General features: G+C 41.2%; 1 pseudogene across 1 annotated transcript; it reads right to left on the bottom strand.

The window, feature by feature from the left end:
• Positions 1 to 5494: 5494 nt before the first annotated feature.
• On the bottom strand, positions 5495 to 6204 carry LOC311143373 (annotated as a pseudogene). The gene has a single exon. The product of its transcript is annotated as an uncharacterized misc_RNA (transcript).
• Positions 6205 to 23571: the final 17367 nt, after the last annotated feature.

The following is a 23571-nucleotide window of genomic DNA, read 5'->3' as shown; positions in this document are numbered from 1 at the left end:
CTCTCTCTCTCTCTCTCTCTCTCTCTCTCTCTCTCTCTCTCTCTCTCTCTCTCTCTCTCTCTCTCTCTCTCTCTCTCTCTCTCTCTCTCTCCCATCTTTCTATCCCCTAGTTTGTATTCTTGTAATCCCTTAAATTTGACTGGGTTTCCATGGCGAGTAATGGCAAACCCCACACACACCCCTCAAACACCTTCTTTCTCATTCCCAAACTGATCAGTATTCTGGATTGAACCTCAGTAAAACAGTAACAAAGTCTGTCTGCAGAAAAAAAAAAAAAAAAAAAAAAAAAAAAAAATATATATATATATATATATATATATATATATATATATATATATATATATATATACCCATACTCTTCAACACTGCAATTTCAATCAAATTGTTCCAAGAGGAAAACGCGGGATATCATGAATATAAAAAGGCATAAACACATTCAGTGTTGGACATAAAGAGGATGGAGAGTCATCAAACATCACCTTGGGGAGTTAGAGAAAAATAATGGTTTCATTCCATAAACATCTCATCAGCTACAGAGACAGAGAAAATATACAAATAATAACCTACATTTAATGACAGAAAAATCCACGGAGGAGACAATTCATTTGTTGTCTATTACATTTGGAAAATGTAAAGATAATAGACTTTTTCAGTGTTTCAGTCAGCTGCTTTTATGAATACATTTACGTTACCCTCAATCGATCTACAGTATGTAATGTACTTCAATTAAAAATGTGGTATTGTCACAGATACGGGATGTAATGGAGGTATTATTGTAAAATACCACGAAGGGCAGTGAGGACAAAAGGGTGTTACCACGTTTTTATGTTGCAGATAAACAACACTTTCATATAGGAATGGTATACTTTATCTTGATTCATTACATAATACATCACAATACAAATCAAGGAAATACTGATGGATGTTAACTCTGCAAGGGGAAGCATCATCAGATCAGTGTTTGCCCATGATAGCTCAATCTCATCCTGCAGTAAAAGCAAATGTATAAAATTGACATCGTCTGTATCCATCCCTTGACACCAGTCCCATAGCAGTCTGTTCATTTTGTGGATATAGCTTAAGACACTCACTGTGAGCGGTGATATGAGACATCTCCCCGCTCTCAGCAAGGCCAAAATCATTGAAATTCTGTTCATCAGAAGTGTATCATGTCTCTCAGGAAATAGGAGTTCAAGCACTCTCAAGGGAGATGGGAAGAGCTCAAACTCCTCATGTTTCCAGGAGCCTCACAGGCCTGGGATCTGTTCAGGGACCTCTTCTACAAGGAGACACATGCAAATACATGCACACACGCTCAGACACACAAGCACACACGACCGCACAGTACTCCTTGTAGAATAAAAACCTATTGATGTATTATTTCTATACAGAAGTTGAGTCGTTTATTATTTCCTCTGTCCTCCATTCCACTACAAACACTTAGTTCACCCTGAAGAGTTTTAGCCTGAGTGATAAAAGCGAAAGAGCTAATGACAAACAGATTGGCTCTTATGCGCATCCAATTATTATGAACCTCGCTGTGGTGGGCCCTGCTTCTCCCTCCCAGACTCTGATGGAGTTAGTCACGGCCATCAGCCCAACAAAGAAGACACATTGGAGTGTCATCAAAATGAGACAGGCACTCTATCCAAACCACTGAGAAGCCTGATAAGTGAGCGGCATTAGGACTATTTGCTGAACACTTTTAAAGAAAAGGTTAGAGATGTGTGGGAAGTCCTGCTAGTAGATTGTGATTATAGGTCAAGCATGGTCTCTGCAGTGACAGGATATTTAGTTAGGTTCCTTTTGCCAAATGTGTTAACTTTCTGATACCAAATCAATGCACTATTAAAAGGCATCCTGAGAAAGCTTATTGGGGGAAAAGAGTACGTATTATTATCTTCAAGGTCATAAACAACAGTAAATATACAATATAAACAAAAATTCATACACAGCTTATGTTTGGGTCATGTAAAATTACATCAACAGGAATACAATAGCAAAACAATAATATAATTATCAGCCACTGTACACAAGGGCATTCAAACTCCACTCCTCAATGCTCTCTCTGGCCCGCTGTGGAAGAAATGGCCTTTCAGATGAATCATGTTAGCCCACTGAAGCTGAACAGGCTGTGACAACTACCTCCTCGGTGTTGCTACGGACACGGGAGCCAAGGGGCTAACTGAGTCGATATTCAGCATATGGCTTGATGTCAGTTACACTCAAACTGCATGTGGCTTCCGGGGTGTGACATTTCTTTTTGACATTGCCTGACAATAGAAGTTCCCAGACCCAGGCCAAGACCCCATCTTGGTGAGAAGTAAAATCTTTATCCTCCCTTTTCTTCTGTTTGCCTGACAAGTTCAGAGGGAATAGACCACAGTGTAAAAGTCAACAGAGAGCCTCGCCAGTCACCACAATGTTTTGCACATATCTAAAGGTTACTGTGGGACAGGTGGCCGATTAGATTGTCATGGAAACAATCCTTAAGGCACCTCTGGACATTCAGGGAAGAATCAGAGCAAGAAAACTGTCTGCTTTATGGAGATGAAAGACGTTTAACACTCAAACCTCTGATTCAAGTCTTTGAGCATTTGAACCTTGTTCTGCATTGTAATATAATTTGAAAGTCGTTTATTCCAACGGCATGTTTGTCCAATATCTTGGTACAAACAGTCTTGCTGAATCCTAGCTTTCCCAGCCAAGCAGAATACAGCAGGCCAATATGCTCCCAGCCAGGCAAAGAAACAATCCAACAAGCACAATAACAACAACAGAGCTGTCCCACCGTGCATGGTGACAGAGGCAGCTTAGTGGAATTGAAGTGTCAGATTGGTGGCCAGGATACAGGATTTAGAAAGAGGGATCCCACAGCCAGACGCAGACCATGAGGAAGAGAGATGAATGGGTTAAGAGTGATTAAAGTGTCATACTGGTGGCTTGGGAGTGGACAAAGCAGGAAGAAAACTACATTATACCATACTTCACAGCCTAAGAATGTCATGGAATGACATGGCATGTTGTTAATCTCAACACAAACAATAGGCTGTGTAGGATGAAGTACCAGAGTACATGACAATTTAAAGTACAGTTTTCTTCAGGTGTCCTTTTAATCTACGGAAGGATGTGCATGCCAAAATTAGCAACTATCTTTCACTCCGGTCTAGTGGCGCAGAGAAGATGCTTGTGGTGCTCTTCAGGTCAATCAATAGGCCTACTCGATAGGGGCCATGCCACTTCTTTCTATTGGGTTGGCATTTCCCACCTCGTATCCATCCTCTGAGTTAGTGCCATGTTTGCTGGCTGCAGTTGAGGTAAATGCCCTGGGAGAATTATTGGTCCTAATTGCAATGAGCTTGGCCAGGCTTCAGAGGGTGTTGATGCTTTCTACCCACCATTTGATTCTGACCCCTGGGACGTTGTTGTGGTGGATTCTGCTGAGTGGGACACTTGTCCATTAAACTAACGCAAGAGTGAGGGGCCTTTTATAGCCAGATAAATCCCATTGAATGGCCTAACTGGACTTATTATAGACTTAAGTGAAACCAAGGGAAAAATCAAAAGGCTCATTAGTCTGGTCTTGTGGTTTTCTGTTGGCCTTTAGACATTTATGTATTATTCTTTATGTCTGACTTCTCTCTCTCTTCTAGCTATTGCTGTACCTCAGAGTAAGATGATAAACCAAACGACTTTATTACATTCAAGTGGATTTTGTTGTCCTTTCTAGGTGTCACCACAGTTCGTATATTGTATTCTCTCTCAATATCTCAGACAGAAAATGGCATTTTGCAATATGAAATGGAAAACACTAACTGCTTGTTTTTCCACATCCATGCACAACCACAAAAGGTTTATTCATCTATCTGAGTAATCTCAAATATCACACAGTCTCACAATTTATATTATTTGGATAAATGGTATTCTTTTGAATAAGCAACCCATGAATGGATTTTAGTTACTTTGCATGATTGACAATCATTTAGCAGTTGCCTGGAATGAAACGCACAGAAAGCCTTAAGTGATGCATTTTTAAATATTATGCACAAGTAATTTGTTTTACAAATTCAGATACATTGATGGGGTTTCTCAGTGATTTCCCTTGTGTTTTCTTCAATCTTAATCAGAGACAACATTCAATCCGGTCTGTCTGTCCATTTAACATCCTTCTCTGACATCATACTTCCCTGATCAGTCATCCTTACTTCCCTCTTGTCAGCTGGAGACAAGGACAGAGTCTGAGCTGAATGGCCTTTAGGGTCTTATCTGAGTGTTGTTGTTGTTGTTGTTGTTGTTGTGATGAATGGGACAACATGTTGGTAATGTGCGCACTACAGTGGTTTAACCCCTGGTTGTTTGCTTTACAGGTAGTCTTGACAACAAGATGGATAATAGTCAAAGTCTTTGAAATCACTTGATCTTGAACATCCCATTATTACAAGGTAGTAGCAACAGAATAATCAAGGAAGTGAAAAAACACTAGCTCCCGGAATACAGGTAGGACATTTATGCCTCTCCCACCTTAAGATCTACTACACTCTAGTGGCAATTTTGTATGGTACACTATTTAGAGAAGCCTTTGAATAAAAACCTGTAGTTTGACCATCTTTAGTGCCCTCTAGTGTTGGAACTTCACATTACACAAACTGGATCAAGTTGTTGAACTGGCATTATAAGAAACAGATAGCATGTTCTGTTTATGATATAGCTATATACACAAAATACATTATATATTTTTGTTAGATAGCTACGGGTGCTTTCTCAGTTGTTGACATTATTAAGATTCCATGCAGGCCTAATTCAAATGCAAATTGTAACCTATCCCCATAATTATACTAGTTATAATCAGACTGTGCTGCTTCAAAACCAGCAGAATGAATCATGTAATCATCTGTGGATTAATGGAATCACTTTTACCTCATTCTGAGAGGTAGCCTAATGTAGAGCTGTGAAACATGCTGGATGGGAGCCAACCAGGACACGGTAACAGCGATATTGGTGGGCCATGATGATAAAATGTGTATGCTGAAGTGGAGCAAGATAAATAATTCAGATACTAGTACCAGACTAACACCAATCTAATCAGAACACCATTAAAACAACTGCTGGAGTGAAGAGAAAAAAAGGTAATTTGATATCTTAAAACCCTTGGTAACCTATTCAATTAATCTTATATGTGTGTAATGTATTATGCAAGCATGTGTAGCCTATATGAACCAATAAAGGATGTAATGTAATGAATGCTTATAGCATTGTGTGTGATATATTGGTGGTAATGTCAACTTCAAAGAAAAATATTAACTTGTCAAAACAAGCCTTTCATTATATGATTAATGGAAGTAGGATTTCATATTCGGCACTTTAAAAAAAAGAAGACACCTCTTTGAGGATAATTATTATCTGATAAAATCTGTTTGTGATCAATAAAGTTAATTAGCTCACACTGTTCATTGCGATAAACCTTTCATTATGTTCTCATGGGAAGTAGACAGCCCTAATTGTCATTGTCACAGTAGGTGTCCAGCCCCACACTTTCCTCCCAGTCCTTGGCCACGCTATTCTTCTTGTTCTTCTCCACCATGATAATGGGGCTACCACGGTGATCACCACAGTGACCGTTAAAATGAGCACCATCACGGTCCCCCCGACACACAGCTCATCATCCACCTCTCCCATGGACCTTCCTTTTAGCTCGACGGGATCGCTGCACTTCAGCTCCTGGTAGTCATCCAGGAAGACCCTGTGGATGATGCACAGATTCCTGAACACCCTCTGCAGTTTGCAGTCACAGTGCCAGGGGTTTCCCTATAGCAGGACGTGGAAGCTGGGGGTGTGGATGATCAGCAGGGTCCTGTAGCCCAGGGTGCCCAGATGGTTGTGGACCAGGTCCAGCAGGTTTAGGGAAGACATAGGGGTGAAGACCCCTGGCTCAGTGTAACTGATCATGTTCCCCTGAAGGCCCACCACCACCAGGGAGCGCAGTGTCGTGAAGAGGCCTGAGCCCAGGGAAGTAAGATGGTTTCCCTCCAGGTTGATCTGGCACAGGGCTGTCAGGTAACCTAGGGCTCGGAGCTTTACTGTGGAGATGAGGTTGCTGCTCAGGTTCAACTTCTGGAGGCTGTCCAGACTGTGGAAGGTCCCGCTCTCCAGGACTGTGAGATGGTTGTGATCCAGCAGGAGCTCTGTAAGGGAGCCATGTAGCATCTGTCTGCACAGAGCCCAGACGGCCAAAAGTTGAACCACATGGAGCAGACAGACCAGACAGCTGACCTGATTCGTCTGTCAGGCGGGAAGGGGTAGTTTTACATCCCTCCTCCCCTCCACCCCTCTACCTCCCCCTCCCCTCCACCCCTCTACCTCCCCCTCCACTCCCCTCTACCTCCCCCTCCACTCCCCTCTAGTTCACCTGTTGACAGGTGAGGGCCACTCTGACAATGGCAGTATGAATAATTCACACAGAGGCAGGAAAAGAGACGACCTCCCGCCCATGCCTGGTCATGGTCACACACAGCACCCAGGGAGATGGAAGTCATGGCAGCTGAGAGAAAGGAGGAAGCCTTGGCACCTCATCAATAAACAACACTTACGATACTACGAAGGAGTTACAGTACACCCAGGTCTATAGTAGACTAGCCAATGATAGACACAGGAGCTGTCTGTTATCTGTTATCAACCGTCATTAAAGGGGCAATCTGCAGTTCAAACAAGAACTAAATGGGGTGCATTGGTAATAGTGTTAGCGCAATCACATGCTAGCTGTTCCCATAGACTTCCAGTCATTGAGCCAACAACTATCAATTTAAAAGCATGTCTCGGCAGAAATATATATTTATACTGTATATATACAAAAGTATGTGGACACCCCTTCAAATTAGTGGATTTGACTATTTCAACCACACCCGTTGCTGACAGATATATATAAAATTGAGCACACAGCCATGCAATCTCCATAGACAAACGTTGGCAGTAGAAAGGCCTTACTGAAGAGCTCAATGACTTTCAACGTGGCACCGTCATAGGATGCCACCTTTCCAACAAGTCAGTTTGTCAGATTTCTGCCCTGCTAGAGCTACCCTGGTCAACTGTAAGTGCTGTGATTGTGAAGTGGAAACATCTAGGAGCAACAACGGCTCAGCCGGGAAGTGGTAGGCCACACAAGCTCACCGAACGGGACCAGCGAGTGCTGAAGCGTGTAGCGCGTAAAAATAGTCTCTTCTCGGTTGCAACACTCACTACCTGCCCCAATGCATAGAGGATAATAATGGTCTGGGGCTGTTTTTCATGGTTCGGGCTAGGCCACTTAGTTCCAGTGAAGGGAAATCTACAGCATACAATGACATTCTAGACGATTCTGTGCTTCCAACTTTGTGTCAACAGTTTGGGGAAAGCCCTTTCCGGTTTCAGCATGACAATGCCCCCATGGACAAAGCGAGGTCCATACAGAAATGGTTTGTCAAGATCGGTGTGGAAAAACTTGACTGGCCTGCACAGAACCCTGACCTCAACCCCATCGAACACCTTTGGGATGAAATGGAACAGGCCTAATCGCCCCCAACATCAGTGCCCGACCTCAATAATGCTCTAGTGGCTGAATGGAAGCAAGTCCCTGCAGCAATGTTACAACATCTAGTGGAAAGCCTTCCCAGAAGAGTAGAGGCTGTTATAGCAGTAAAAGTGGGACCAACTCCATATTAATGCCCATGATTTTGGAATGAGATGTTCGACGAGCAGGTGTCCACATACTTTTGGTCATGTAATATATATATACAGTGGCTTGTGAAAGTATTCACCCCTTGGCATTTTTCCTATTTTGTTGCTTTACAACCTGGAACCTTGTATCATTTGATTTACACAACATGCCTACCACTTTGAAGATGCAAAATATTTTTTATTGTTAAACAAACGAGAAAAAAGCTTAATAAATAAATAATGAGCTTGAGCGTGCATAACTATTCATCCACCCAAAGTCAATACTTTGTAGAGCCACCTTTTGCAGAAATTACAGCTGCAAGTCTCTTAGGGTCTGTCCCTATAAGCTTGGCACATCTAGCCACTGGGATTTTTGCCCATTCTTCAAGGCAAAAGTACTCCAGCTCCTTCAAGTTGGATGGGTTCTGCTGGTGTACAGCAATCTTTAAGTCATACCACAGATTCTCAATTGGATTGAGGTCTGGGCTTTGACTAGGCCAATCCAAGACATTTAAATGTTTCCCCTTAAACCACGAGAGTGTTGCTTTAGCAGTGTGCTTAGGGTCATTGTCCTGGTGGAATGTGAACCTCCGTCCCAGTCTCAAATCTCTGGAAGACTGAAACAGGTTTCCCTCAAGAATTTCCCTGTATTTAGTGCCATCCATCATTCCTTCAATTCTGACCAGTTTCCCAGTCCCTGCCGATGAAAAACATCCCCACAGCATGATTGTTACGCCCTGGCTCTGGGGATTATTGTATGTTGAGCCAGGGTGTTAGTTTCTTTGTGTAGTGTCTATGTTTTGTTTTCTATGTTCTGTTCTAGGTTTTGTGTTTCTATGTTGGCCGGGGTGGTTCTCAATCAGAGGCAATGAGAATCAGCTGTTGCTTGTTGTCTCTGATTGGGAACCATACTTAGGCAGCCTTTTGTGCACTTGTGTTTTGTGGGATCTTGTTCCGTGTTGGTTTGTGTTGTTAACCGAGGACTTCACGTTTCGTTTGGTTGTTTTGTATTTTGTATCGTGTTGCCAGTACTCTATTAAAAAGATGTACGCATATCACGCTGCGCCTTGGTCCAATCATTATGACGATCGTGACAATGATGCTGCCACCACCATGCTTCACTGTGGGGATGGTGTTCTCGGGATGATGAGAGGTGTTGGGTTTGCTCCAGACATAGCGTTTTCCTTGATGGCCAAAAAGCTCAATTTTAGTCTCATCTGACTAGAGTACCTTCTTCCACATGTTTGGGGAGTCTCCCACATGCCTTTTGGTGAACACTAAACGTGTTTGCTTATTTTTTTTCTTTAAGCAATGGCTTTTTTCTGGCCACTCTTCCGTAAAGCTCAGCTCTGTGGAGTGTACGGCTTAAAGTGGTCCTATGACAGATACTCCAATCTCCGCTGTGGAGCTTTGCAGCTCCTTCAGGGTTATCTTTGGTCTCTTTGTTGCCTCTCTGATTAATGCCCTCCTTGCCTGGTCCGTGGGTTTTGGTGGGCGGCCCTTTCTTGGCAGGTTTTTGTGGTGCCATATTCTTTCCATATTTCAATAATGGATTTAATGGTGCTCCGTGGGATGTTCACAGTTTCGGATATTTTTTTATAACCCAACCCTGATCTGTACTTCTCCACAACCTTGTCCCTGACCTGTTTGGAGAGCTTCTTGGTCTCCATTGTGCCACTTGCTTGGTGGTGCCCCTTGCTTAGTGGTGTTGCAGACTCTGGGGCCTTTCAGCACAGGTATATATATATACTGAGATCATGTTACAGCTCATGTGTCCACACAGGTGGACTTTATTTAACTAATTATCTGACTTCTGAAGGTAATTGGTTGCACCAGATCTTATTTAGGGCTTCATAGCAAAGGGGGTGAATACATATGCACGCACCACTTTTCCTTAAATTATTTTTTAGAATTCTTTGAAACAAGTTATTTTTTTCATTTCACTTCACCAATTTGAACTATTTTGTGTGTGTCCATTACATGAAATTCAAATAAAAATCCATTTAAATTACAGGTTGTAATGCAACAAAATAGGAAAAATGCCAAGGAGGATGAATACTTTTGCAAGGCACTGTATATATACAGTTGAGTCGGAAGTTTACATACACCTTAGCCAAATACTTTAAACTCAGATTTTCACAATTCCTGTCTTAGGTCAGTTAGGATCACCACTTCATTTTAAGAATGTGAAACGTCAGAATAATAGTAGAGAGAATGATTTATTTCAGCTTTTATTTCTTTCATCACATTCCCAGTGGGTCAGAAGTTTACATACACTCAATCAGTATTTGGTAGCATTGCCTTTAAAATGTTTAAAATGTTTAACGTTTCACGTAGCCTTCCACAATAAGTTTGGGAAATACTTTTGTACCTGTTTCCTCCATCATCTTCACAAGGTCCTTTGTTGTTGTTCTGGGATTGATTTGCACTTTTCGCACCAAAGTACATTCATCTCTAGGAGACAGCACGCGTCTCCTTCCTGAGCGGTTTGACGGCTGTGTGGTCCCATGGTGTTTATCCTTGCATACTATTGTTTGTACAGATGAATGTGGTACCTTCAGGTGTTTGGAAATTGCTCCCAAGGATGAACCAGACTTGTGGAGGTCTACAAAAAAAATTCAGAGGTCTTGGCGGATTTCACGTCATTTAGCAGATGCTCTTATCCAGAGCAACTTACAGTTTGTGAGTGCATACATTTTTTCATACTGGTCCCCCGTGGGAATCGAACCCACATCCTTGGCGTTGCAAGCACCATGCTCTACCAACTGAGCTACACAGGACCCATGATGTCAAGCAAAGAGGAACTGAGTTTGAAGGTAGGCCTTGAAATACATCCCAGGTACACCTCCAATTGACTCAAACGATGTCAATTAGCCTATCAGAAGCTTCTAAAGCCATGACATAATTTTCTGGAATTTTCCAAGCTGTTTAAAGGCACAGTCAACTTAGTGTATGTAAAGTTCTGACCCACTGGAATTGTGATACAGTGAAATATAAGTGAAATAATCTGTCTGTAAACAATTGTTGGCAAAATTACTTGTGTCATGCACAAAGTAGATGTCCTAACCGACTTGCCAAAACTATAGTTTGTTAACAAGACATTTGTGGAGTGGTTGAAAAATTAGTTTTAATGACTCCAACCTAAGTGTATGTAAACTTCCGACTTCAACTTTATATATATAAAGTTGAAGTCGGAGCATATATATACTGTTGCTAAATGAAGACAGGGGAAACACTGGGTAGACTATCATTCCACTCCTTATTGACTAGACCTTATTTCAGTCTGTCTCATTCAAAAGTCATGAATGGTCCTCTGTGGCTCAGCTGGTAGAGCACGGCGCTTTTAACGCCAGGGTAGTGGGTTTGATCCCCGGGACCACCCACACACAAAAATGTATGCACGCATGACTGTAAATTGCTTTGGATTAAAGCGTCTGCTAAATGGCATTTTATTATTATTATTAAAAGTCACAGGCTTGCTGTGTAAACCCAACAAGGACCAGTAGGATGCTACTAGCTGCCTGGAGGTGTGGAGTCTGGAGTCTGCTGCTCCTCTGCTCCTTAAAGATGTGTTGAACTGCAGCCCCACACCTAAACCCAGCCCAGCTATCAAGAGGATGAAACATGATTGGAAAAGTGGTTCATTACTGAATTGCAGACCACCCAGGAAACTCCTACCTGTGTGATAAACAAGGATAAGGTGCAATTACAAATTATTTAACCATGACATGTAACCCTTCTATCAAATTACATTTGATATATTTTTTTCAGACTGAAGGTTTTTGTGCTGGGTTCCTGAATGGGTCTCAATAACATTTACATTTACATTTTAGTCATTTAGCAGACGCTCTTATCCAGAGCGACTTACAGTTAGTGCATGCATTATTACTTTTGTTTATACCCCCCCGTGGGACAAATACAGCAGATGGCAGCATTGCAGCATGTGGTAGCACTTGATTTGCAGAGAGCGATGAGACAATGACAAAGCTAGTATAGATAAGCTATGGAAGACATTATTATGGCAATAGCACCAGTATGATGCAAAGCACTAACCCCCCCCCCCCCCCCCCCCACCCCCTCCAAAAAGATGTTTTTTTCAGAAAGAGAATAAATGTTTGTTTCAGAACAACCTTTGGTCCATGTACAGTAATTGGGAAACCAGTGAGTAGAGAAACAATAGTTACTCCTATAAAATGTAAAGTGCGAGCCAGATGCAATAAAAAAGGCTTTTTATTATTAATTTGTTATTAGTATTATAAAATAACTACTGTTACAACTGATGCCATCTATTATGCAAACAAAAAACTGTATTTGTTTTAATTCAATGTAATTCAACGTATTGCCACTGTCAAGGTTTACATGGAAAAAAGCATAGACTGTGTCCTCGACAACCGTTTTCTTTCAGTTGTTGTGGTCTGACATGGTGGTAGTGCTCTCTGTCATCTCCTTTGGCAGGTCATATAATAGCCTTATTGATAATCTGTCAGCACTGGCCCTTCGATCCTGGGCTCGTATGATGTGTGTGTTATAAGGCCCTACTTGTCATATGTCAGTATTCCTGTGTACTATGACATGCATCACATTATGTGGCAGGTCGGGTTTCAGTTAGCTTTTAGTTCCAAATAGACCTGTATTGTGTAAAATAGTTGTTCACGGCACCTTGAGCTAAAAGCTGAGTTTTTGTTTTCATCCTCAGAGAAAAAATTGTGTCAAGAATCATACAGTAGCCTACATAAAAAAAAAAAATTGGGATTAAAATTGACATCAATATATCACAACAGTCAACCCTCACCAACACATTCTAATTAGTGAGGTAGCTGTAAGACAAGACAACATCAATGAAACCTGAGATATGGGCAAAGTGGTATACATACAATCCTTTAATCAGATAAGGATGGATTATTAAAGATGATAATTGCAAGGTGAACTGTGGGTACAGGCTACAGCTGCTTCTTGGCCTTCAGTAAGTGATTTTCAAGGTTATAAGCACAGATACTTTAGCTTTTACTTTCAGAAAAAAGAACACAGAAAAAAACAGAGCCACTGTGATCCTTTCTGACAGATATCATCTCAATGTCCAACTTTGCAAAGTTCTATGAAATCCATTTATTTACCATTAAAGTCTACTTTTCACAAAATCAATGATTTAGATGTGTATCTTTGCAGCACACTGTGTCATTGCAAGTGAAACAGGCCATAAATGATTCAGAATTACAACACTTTTCTCTCTGTATGTGCATTAGTCACTGACTGTGTGGAGGAAAAGATCCCTCTGGGTGGAGAGGCCAGTATATTCACCCAGCTCCGCTCTGCTCTGACTGCACTGGAGCCTGGGCAGGTTTGTGTATACTGTCTGTAGTCTGTGGGGAGGGATGATGATCGTGGCAGTTATTTTGTGTAAAACACAGAATCGAAGAGAGAATGAGCTCTCCATGGAGTAATGGAGTCTCATACCGGGATACAATGCTTGTAGTCTCTCAGTGTCTGTTCAGACAGGAATCCAGGGTATTGGGACATTTCTCATCCCATTGCACATTTCAAAGGATGACTGATCAATATGATGTCTGGTTCTTTTTGGCAAGTGATGAGACTGTGAATGGATTTAGAGATACTTCATAATACTAAAGTTGGAGAAGAGAATGTTAAGGTGCTGCTCATTATTGGAAATGAATGGTGTGTGCCCTGAGAATAATCTTGAACATATTTGATCCTTTCAGACAGATGTGAATGTGATCTAGGTTTAGGTTTCAAGAAAGACTCTTTCGTCAGACTTGCAAGTCTCAAAAACACTCCCTCCTTGATAATTTGATGTTAATTATACACATTTCAGTCTTTAAACAGAGTTAACTTGCATTCCAAATTTTTGATCAATCTGGATATGACAAGGATGAAAATGAATGGACGTTTTCCTTATTATCTTGTGACTGATATGAATGATCACATGGGGCGAATGTGATTTCCCAGTTATTTCCTTATCTTTTTTACATTGCGTCTCACCCTCTTATATTAGTTCTCCTTATGCTGCTGGAGCAATAACAGCATGAGATGACTGACGATAAAGCATCTCTTTCTTCTGATAATTGGGGCTGTGGGTGGATTTTTCATTTCCGCTCATCTGAGCTCTTAAACGAGGCACGATCTAACGCTGACTCCTCATTTGTTCTCAAGGACTTTAGAGGGATGTTTTAAAAAGTGCCTGCCTATTGAACGTCCCTCTGAAATACAGAGCCCTCTCGCATAGACAGAGAACAAAGCATAGGCTGTTTCCTGTGGAACATGAGTACTAAGCTCCATGACTGACAAGGTACAGCACTTCTCTCAGCTCCCATGCATCCTCTCCCAGCTCTTTTTAACCCTTCCCATGTTAGGCGTGGAATTATAATGCTGTAGCTACCATTAGACATGGGAAGAATGGCGTGGGAGACTTGGGACTTTGTGCTGATGTGATTGAAGTAGAATATGGTAGTGTGCATATTTTGTATGTTTGTATTTCACTTATTATGCAGTAAAGTGTAATTTTGCAATGTGTGAAGTCAACTTTTGAGGTAGGAGTCCCTTAGTGAGTTAGGATATGTATTTAACTTATTCTCTTCATATTTAACTTTTGTATTTAACTTATTCTTAAATCAAAAGTGTGAGGTGGGATTTCCTTAGTACGTTAGGATAACTTTATTCCAAATGTTGAAAATTAATGATAAATACAATGCCAGAAAGTAGTATGAGAAATGGCAATCTACTGAGTGCCACTGTGATATCTATAATGGATCAATTTGGCCCACTGCCATTTTCTGATATCAAATAACTGAATCAAATGAGTGTAGTAGCATATATTGTGCTACCTTACACATCTTACATTATTTGACCTTTTCACTGATTTCCTGAGGAGATTTGTGTGCAAACAAAAATGACAAGGATTGATGAGAAATATACAGTTGAAGACGAAAGTTTACATACATTTAGATTGGAGTCATTAAAACTCGTTTTTCAACCACTCCAGAGATTTCTTGTTAACAAACTATAGTTTTGGCAAATCGGGTAGGACATCTACTTTGTGCATGACACAAGTAATTTTTCCAACAATTGTTTACAGACAGATTATTTCACTTATAATTCACTGTATCACAATTCCAGTGGGTCAGAAGTTTACATACACTAAATTGACCGTGCCTTTAAACAGCTTGGAAAATTCCAGAAAATGATGTCATGGCTTTAGAAGCTTCTGATAGGCTAGTTGACATAATTTGAGTCAATTGGAGGTGTACCTGTGGATGTATTTCAAGGCCTACCTTCAAACTCAGTGCCTTTTTGCTTGAAATAATGGGAAAATCAAAAGAAATCAGCCAAGACCTCAGAAAAGAAATTGTAGACCTCCACAAGTCTGGCTCATTGTTGGGAGCAATTTCAAAACACCTGAAGGTACCACGTTAATCTGTACAACCAAAAGTATGCAAGTATAAACACCATGGGACCACGCAGCCGTCATACCGCTCAGGAAGGAGACAAGCTCTGTCTCCTAGAGATGAACGTACTTTGGTGTGAAAAGTGCAAATCAGTCCCAGAACAACAGCAAAGGACCTTGTGAAGATGCTGGAGGAAACGGGTACAAAAGTATCTATATCCACAGTAAAACGAGTCCTATATCGACATAACCTGAAAGGCCGCTCAGCAAGGAAGAAGCCACTACTCCAAAACCGCCATAAAAAAGCAAGACTACGGTTTGCAACTGCACAAAGATCGTACTTTTTGGAGAAATGTCCTCTGGTCTGATGAAACAAAACTAGAACTGTTTGGCCATAATGACCATCGTTATGTTTGGAGGAAAAAGGGGGTTGCTTGCAAGCCGAAGAAAACCATCCCAACTGTGAAGCACGGGGGTGGCATGCTGTGGGGGTGCTTTGCTGCAGGAGGGACTGGTGCACCTCACAAAATAGATGGCATCATGAGGAAGGAAAATTATGTGGATATATTGACGCAACATCTCAAGACATCAGTCAGGAAGTTAAAGCTTGGTCGCAAATGGGTCTTCCAAATGGACAATGACCTCAATCATACTTCCAAAGTTGTGGCAAAATGGCGTAAGGACAACAAATTCAAGGTATTGGAGTGGCCATCACAAAGCCCTGACCTCAATCCTATAGAACATTTGTGGGCAGGACTGAAAAAGCGTGTGCGAGCAAGGAGGCCTACAAACCTGACTCAGTTACACCAGCTCTGTCAGGAGGAATGGGCCAAAATTCACCCAATTTATTGTGGGAAGCTTGTGGAAGGCTAACCGAAACGTTTGACCCAAGTTAAACAATTTAACGGCAATGCTACCAAATACTGATTGAGTATATGTAAACTTCTGACCCACTGGGAATGTGATGAAAGAAATAAAAGCTGAAATAAATCATTCTCTTTACTATTATTCTGACAATTCACATTCTTAAAATAAAGTGGTGATCCTAACTGACCTAAGACAGGGAATTTTTACTTGGATTAAATGTCAGGAATTGTGAAAAACTGAGTTTAAATGTATTTGGCTAAGGTGTATGTAAACTTCCGACTTCAACTGTATAAGCAGGTGTGGTATCCATCAGTGTATTTAATCAAATAATTCTAAACGTATACATTGTTTGTCTTTGTCCTGCTTATTTTGACACGAGAGAAAGCAAACATTGTCAAACATTGATGGATTTGACATTACAAAGATGTAAAAATGATGTGTAGGATAGATCAATATACAGTGGGGGAAAAAAGTATTTAGTCAGCCACCAATTGTGCAAGTTCTCCCACTTAAAAAGATGAGAGAGGCCTGTAATTTTCATCATAGGTACACATCAACTATGACAGACAAAATGAGAAAAAAAATCCAGAAAATCACACTGTAGGATTTTTAATGAATTTATTTGCAAATTATGGTGGAAAATAAGTATTTGGTCAATAACAAAAGTTTCTCAATACTTTGTTATATACCCTTTGTTGGCAATGACACAGGTCAAACGTTTTCTGTAAATCTTCACAAGGTTTTCACACACTGTTGCTGGTATTTTGGCCCATTCCTCCATGCAGATCTCCTCTAGAGCAGTGATGTTTTGGGGCTGTCGCTGGGCAACACAGACTTTCAACTCCCTCCAAAGATTTTCTATGGGGTTGAGATCTGGAGACTGGCTAGGCCACTCCAGGACCTTGAAATGCTTCTTACGAAGCCACTCCTTCGTTGCCCGGGCGGTGTGTTTGGGATCATTGTCATGCTAAAAGACCCAGCCACGTTTCATCTTCAATGCCCTTGCTGATGGAAGGAGGTTTTCACTCAAAATCTCACGATACATGGCCCCATTCATTCTTTCCTTTACATGGATCAGTCGTCCTGGTCCCTTTGCAGAAAAGCAGCCCCAAAGCATGATGTTTCCACCCCCATACTTCATAGTAGGTATGGTGTTCTTTGGATGCAACTCAGCATTCTTTGTCCTCCAAACACGACAAGTTGAGTTTTTACCAAAAAGTTATATTTTGGTTTCATCTGACCATATGACATTCTCCCAATCATCTTCTGGATCATCCAAATGCACTCTAGCAAACTTCAGACGGGCCTGGACATGTTCTGGCTTAAGCAGGGGGACACGTCTGGCACTGCAGGATTTGAGTCCCTGGCGACGTAGTGTGTTACTGATGGTAGGCTTTGTTACTTTGGTCCCAGCTCTCTGCAGAACATTCACTAGGTCCCCCTGTGTGGTTCTGGGATTTTTGCTCACCGTTCTTGTGATCATTTTGACCCCACGGGGTGAGATCTTGCGTGGAGCCCCAGATCGAGGGAGATTATCAGTGGTCTTGTATGTCTTCCATTTCCTAATAATTGCTCCCACAGTTGATTTCTTCAAACCAAGCTGCTTACTTATTGCAGATTCAGTCTTCCCAGCCTGGTGCAGGTCTACAATTTTGTTTCTGGTGTCCTTTGACAGCTATTTGGTCTTGGCCATAGTGGAGTTTGGAGTGTGACTGTTTGAGGTTGTGGACAGGTGTCTTTTATACTGATAACAAGTTCAAACAGGTGCCATTAATACAGGTAACGAGTGGAGGACAGAGGAGCCTCTTAAAGAAGAAGTTACAGGTCTGTGAGAGCCAGAAATCTTGCTTGTTTGTAGGTGACCAAATACTTATTTTCCACCATAATTTGCAAATAAATTCATTAAAAATCCTACAATGTGATTTTCTGGATTTTCTTTCCTCAATTTGTCTGTCATAGTTGACGTGTACCTATGATGAAAATTACAGGCCTCTCTCATCTTTTTAAGTGGGAGAACTTGCATAATTGGTGGCTGACTAAATACTTTTTTACCCCACTGTAGCTATAAGGAACAAGAGATTGTGATACACTGTGCGCACATAGTCATAGCTGAAAGTTTCGTTTGTCAAGAGGTAAATATATTATATTCTCAATGTGTTTGTCTCACATTGTCTCAGCAAACTTTTATTTAAATAAAACATTAATTCAGTTTTCATACATAATTTTTCTGTCATTTGAGTAGAGACCAAAGAAATGCATCACACATTTAGTTGATATGATTCTAAGTTAGTCTAAATATCCAAACCCATTTGTTTCATACCACATGCAGTGAAACCTTTTCTGTATCTGCTCTCTCCTCTAACAGGCTGATCTCTACGTCTAAAAATACCTACCTGTTTCCCATCTGGTGGCGACGGACGTCAGTTTTCAACAGGGGAGGGGACACTTATGTGGAGGGCCAAACACGAGGGCCTACAGAGGTACTGAGGCTTATTCACATTATATTTCCAAGAGCATTTGGTTGGTGTAGGAACTAGCATTTAAGTGCACTATATTCATCAACTGTTAAATTAACAGAAATGGCTAATTCAATTGTTGCTTGGCAACCATTTGCATATATTGCAAAGATGACACAGAATTGGTCACAAAGTTTTAAAATGCTAAGACTTTAGTCTCTCTCTCTCTCTCTCTCTCTCTCTCTCTCTCTCTCTCTCTCTCTCTCTCTCTCTCTCTCTCTCTCTCTCTCTCTCTCTCTCTCTCTCTCTCTCTCTCTCTCTCTCTCTCTCTCTCTCTCTCTCTCTCTCTCTCTCTCTCTCTCTCTCTCTCTCTCTCTCTCTCTCTCTCTCTCTCTCTCTCTCTCTCTCTCTCTCTCTCTCTCTCTCTCTCTCTCTCTCTCTCTCTCTCTCTCTCTCTCTCTCAGATTCAGATGAGCTTTATTAGCATGAATGACAAGGCCAATTTTGCTAAAGCAAAGTGATATAATGACAACAATAACATAATTGTTTTTATAATAGTAATGGTGATTAGAAAAAGGGGAATATATACAATACCAGTCAAAAGTTTGGACACACCGACTCATTCAAGGGTTTTTCTTTATTTTTACTATTTTCTACATTGTAGAATAATAGTGAAGACATCAAAACTATGAAATAACACATATGGAATCATGTAGTAACCAAAAAAGTGTTAAACATGATGAGAGCCCAAGCACCTCCCCAGTGTTTCCCCAGATCAAGTATGCAGACATGGCGCAGACATGGCGCAGTCTAGCACAAACGTCTTCCCCCTGGCACATTTTCTGTCTGGCGCTCGCATTGCCTTCATTGTTGTTTTCCTTACAAATAATAACTTTGGACATGTGTGCGTTTCAATCAAAGTACCTTCTTTTCTGTATCTGTGTTGTCGTTTCTACTATAGCATACAACATGTATGTATGCAGCATAACGTATTTACTGTTTTATTCACATTTTCAAGTACTGGTGACAAATCATGCATTCCGGTTCTTGCATAGATTGTAATGGACACATATGATTTGTGTAAAATACTTTTTGATAGGTTGTACTGATTATGATGAGCTAATGCTAAGCTATTTGCCAGCTATGTGTGGCACCATGTTTGTTGACATTATGCAATGCATTCTGGGTGTCACGTAACGTCTTTCAGACCATAAGTGTTGTTACAAAGTGAGGTGAGGAATGGTTCACTCATCTTTCGAGTAAGCTTCCGGAAGCGAATGAAGGGAAATGAATGATGGTAGATGACACACCCCCTTCAACATGCATACTGCAAACAGACCAAACGCATCTTGTCTCCACTTATCTTTGGTTAACCCTAGAAAACAAACATAGTGACAAGCACAAACTACCCATCGTCAGATTACTTTCGATTTTTATCAAGTGTTTTACTCAATTATTTTGATCAATGATGAGCTCACCTGTGATGTGATGAATTGTAAATAGCAATTTCTATTAGCTAATTCATATTATGGTTTCTGTCAGACAAATATGACTGCTTCCTCAGTTAGCGCTAGGACTAATGTAGCCTACATTTTCCGGTTTGGATGATTGTGTTATGCTGTCGTCACTTCTGTGAATGTCTGAACATTGCATCCAAAAATAAACAGGTCACATTCAGGACATAACTTTGTAAGGACTGTGTTTGTGCAAAATGTTTCTGTGAAAAAAACAGTGTTGCCAGCTCAAACACTGACTTTTGCGTCAATCGAAACTGGACGTTCTAAATAAGCATTCTAATCACACCGGTTTGAGCGTATGCTGCAGGGACCATGGTAGAATGATCACACCTGTGTGTTGGTAGGCATCAAAGGGTTAGGGAACATTTTAAAGATTGGAGGCAGTCTAGGAAGCCTGTCAGTAAACCAGGGCGGCCATTTTAATAGCATGACTGCCATTCAGATTTCCTGTTAGAAGAAAATAGGTTTAAATCATTCCAAACAATATCAAAAGGACTTTGTAATGTTATCTACCCACTAAATAAACCCCACGGATGAAATAGACAATAATTCTGATCAAAGGTACTCTTAAGACATTCATGGGGGTCATATTGAGGTCATTTTGACCATAGTCCAGCGGCTACTCGATAACATTGTGGACTTTGTGATAGAGCCACCAAATTTCACACACAGCCAAGGCATGACGTATTTTGAGACCTTTCAGGCTTCACACAAAGTAAGTAAAAGTCCAAATAAATATGTCTAGCTTTGGTGCCATTGCATATTTAACCTATTATACTCTAAAGGACCAGTTTTGCAAAATGACCGCCAACCAGCTCCATTGGACAGGATCCAAATGGCCATATCTCCGTAAATAATTAGTACATTAAGCCCAATGATGGCTTAAACTGTTTGAGGAGGCCTGAGTATGCTATATATGATATTCTGTACCTTCCCTCTACTTATTTCCCTGTACTTAAAATGGAACCATAGACGGTAAAGAGGTCAATGGAAATGCCATTGAAACACGTGGGGGAAAGATCTGCATCTCTTTTTTAATATGTATATTTCACAAAATGTTGAGGTAAAATCAGAGTATAATGCTTGTATGGATGTCAACCCCAATATACACTACATTACCAAAAGTATGTGGACACCTGCTCATCGAACATCTCATTCCAAAATCATGGGCATTCATATGGAGTTGGTCCCCTCTTTGCTGCTATAGCAGCCTAAAGTCTTCTGGGAAGGGTTTCCACTAGATGTTGGAACACTGCTGCGGGAACTTGTTTCCATTCAGCCACAAGAGCATTAGTGAGGTCGGACACTAATGTTGAATTAGGCCTGGCTCGCAGTCGGCATTCTAATTCATCGCAAAGGGGTTTGATGGGTTAGAGGTGAGGGCTCTGTGCAGGCCAGTCAAGTTCTTCCACACCGATCTCGACAAACATTTCTGTATGGACCTCGCTTTGTGCACGGGGGCATTGTCATGCTGAAACAGGAAAGGGCCTTCCCCAAACTGTTGCCACAAAGTTGGAAGCACAGAATCATCTAGAATGTAATTGTATGCTGTAGCGTTAAGATTTCACTTCACTGGAACTAAGGGGCCTAGCCAGAACCATGAAAAACACCCCCAGACCATTATTCCTCCTCCACCAAACTTTACAGTTAGCACTATGCAATGGGGCAGATAGCGTTCTCCTGGCATCCGTCTGCTGCCTCAGTTTTGATGATGGCAATTTGCATATACTCCAGAATGTCATGAAGAGTGATCAGATGAATTGCAATTAATTGCAAAGTCCCTCTTTGCCATGAAAATGAACTTGATCCCAAAAAAACATTTCCACTGCATTTCAGCCCTGCCACAAAAGGACCAGCTGCCATCATGTCAGTGATTCACTCGTTAACACAGGTGAGAGTGTTGACGAGGACAAGGCTGGAGATCACTCTGTCATGCTGATTGAGTTAGAATAACAGACTGGAAGCTTTAAAAGGAGGGTGGTGCTTGAAATCATTGTTCTTCCTCTGTTAACCATGGTTACCTGCAAGGACACTTGCCGTCATCATTGCTTTGCACAAAAAGGGCTTCACAGGCAAGGATATTGCTGCTAGTAAGATTGCACCTAAATCAACCATTTATCGGATCATCAAGAACTTCAAGGAGAGAGGTTCAATTGTTGTGAAGAAGGCGTCAGGGCACCCAAGAAAGTCCGGCAAGCGCCAGGACAGTCTCCTAAAGTTGATTCAGCTGTGGGATCGGGGCACTACCAGTGCAGAGCTTGCTCATGAATGGCAGCAGGCAGGTGTGAGTGCATCTGCACGCACAGTGAGGCGAATACTTTTGGAGGATGGCCTGGTGTCAAGAAGGGCAGCAAAGAAGCCACTTCTCTCCAGGAAAACCATCAGGGACAGACTGATATTCTGCAAAAGGTACAGGGATTGGACTGCTGAGGACTTGGGTAAAGTCATTTTCTCTGATGAATCCCCTTTCCGATTGTTTGGGGCATCCGGAAAACACCTTGTCCGGAGAAGACAAGGTGAGCGCTACCATCAGTCCTGTGTCATGCCAACAGTAAAGCATCCTGAGACCATTCATGTGTGGGGTTGCTTCTCAGCAAAGGGAGTGGGCTCACTCACAATTTTGCCTAAGAACACCGCCATGAATAAAGAATGGTACCAACACATCCTCCGAGAGCAATTTCTCCCAACCATCCAAGAACAGTTTGGTGATGACCAATGCATTTTCCAGCCATGAGGCAAAAGTGATAACTAAGTGGCTCGGGGAACAAAACATCGAAATTTTGGGTCGATGGCCAGGAAACTCCCCAGATCTTAATCCCATTGAGAACTTGTGGTCGATCCTCAAGAGGCGGGTGGACAAACAAAAACCCACAAATTCTGACAAACTCCAAGCATTGATTATGCAAGAATGGGCTGCCATCAGTCAGGATGTGGCCCAGAAGTTAATTGACAGCATGCCAGGGCGGACATTTTGTTAAAATGGGTTACCTGTCTCTCTGCTGGACATAATGCATTCCTATGGGATTTCACCTAACATGACGTGTACAGGGAAGTTTTCCTATTGACTCAAAACAAAATATCATGTTATGTATCATTGCAATCAGTAGACTTCAGGGAACACTTTTTAGAGTGGTTACATGTACACTACTGGAACTAGCAATGAAAACATTGACAAAAAACAATAATTTGTGTATATATGGCATATTTGGCGCATTCTATTGTGTTTTCCAGACCCTGTCAAAGATTTTAAGACATCATTGAGCTGTATGTACCAATTATTTATGGAGATATGCTGCTAAATTACGTAAATGTAAATGTAAATGAGATATGGCCATATAAATCCTGTTCAATTTGGCCTCATGCAGCTGGTTGGCAGCCATATTGGAAATGGCCATCAGGGGGGCAACGGACAAAATCTGCAGAATGATTGTCTATATTATCTGTGGTGTTTATTTATTGGGTAGATAACATTACAAAGTCATTTTGATATTGTATGATTTTACCCATTTTCTTCTAACAGAAAATTGTATTACAAAGGCTGCCCTGGTTGACTGACAGTCTTCCCAGACTGACTCCAATCTTTAAAATGTTCCTTAAGGTATGTAGCATTAGTGTACCAAGTTTGATAATTGTATCATAAAAT

Source organism: Coregonus lavaretus, assembly GCF_964263955.1.
Source record: "Coregonus lavaretus genome assembly, chromosome: 16".
NCBI classification, from domain to species: domain Eukaryota; kingdom Metazoa; phylum Chordata; class Actinopteri; order Salmoniformes; family Salmonidae; genus Coregonus; species Coregonus lavaretus.
This window is presented reverse-complemented; position numbering and strand designations above follow the sequence as displayed.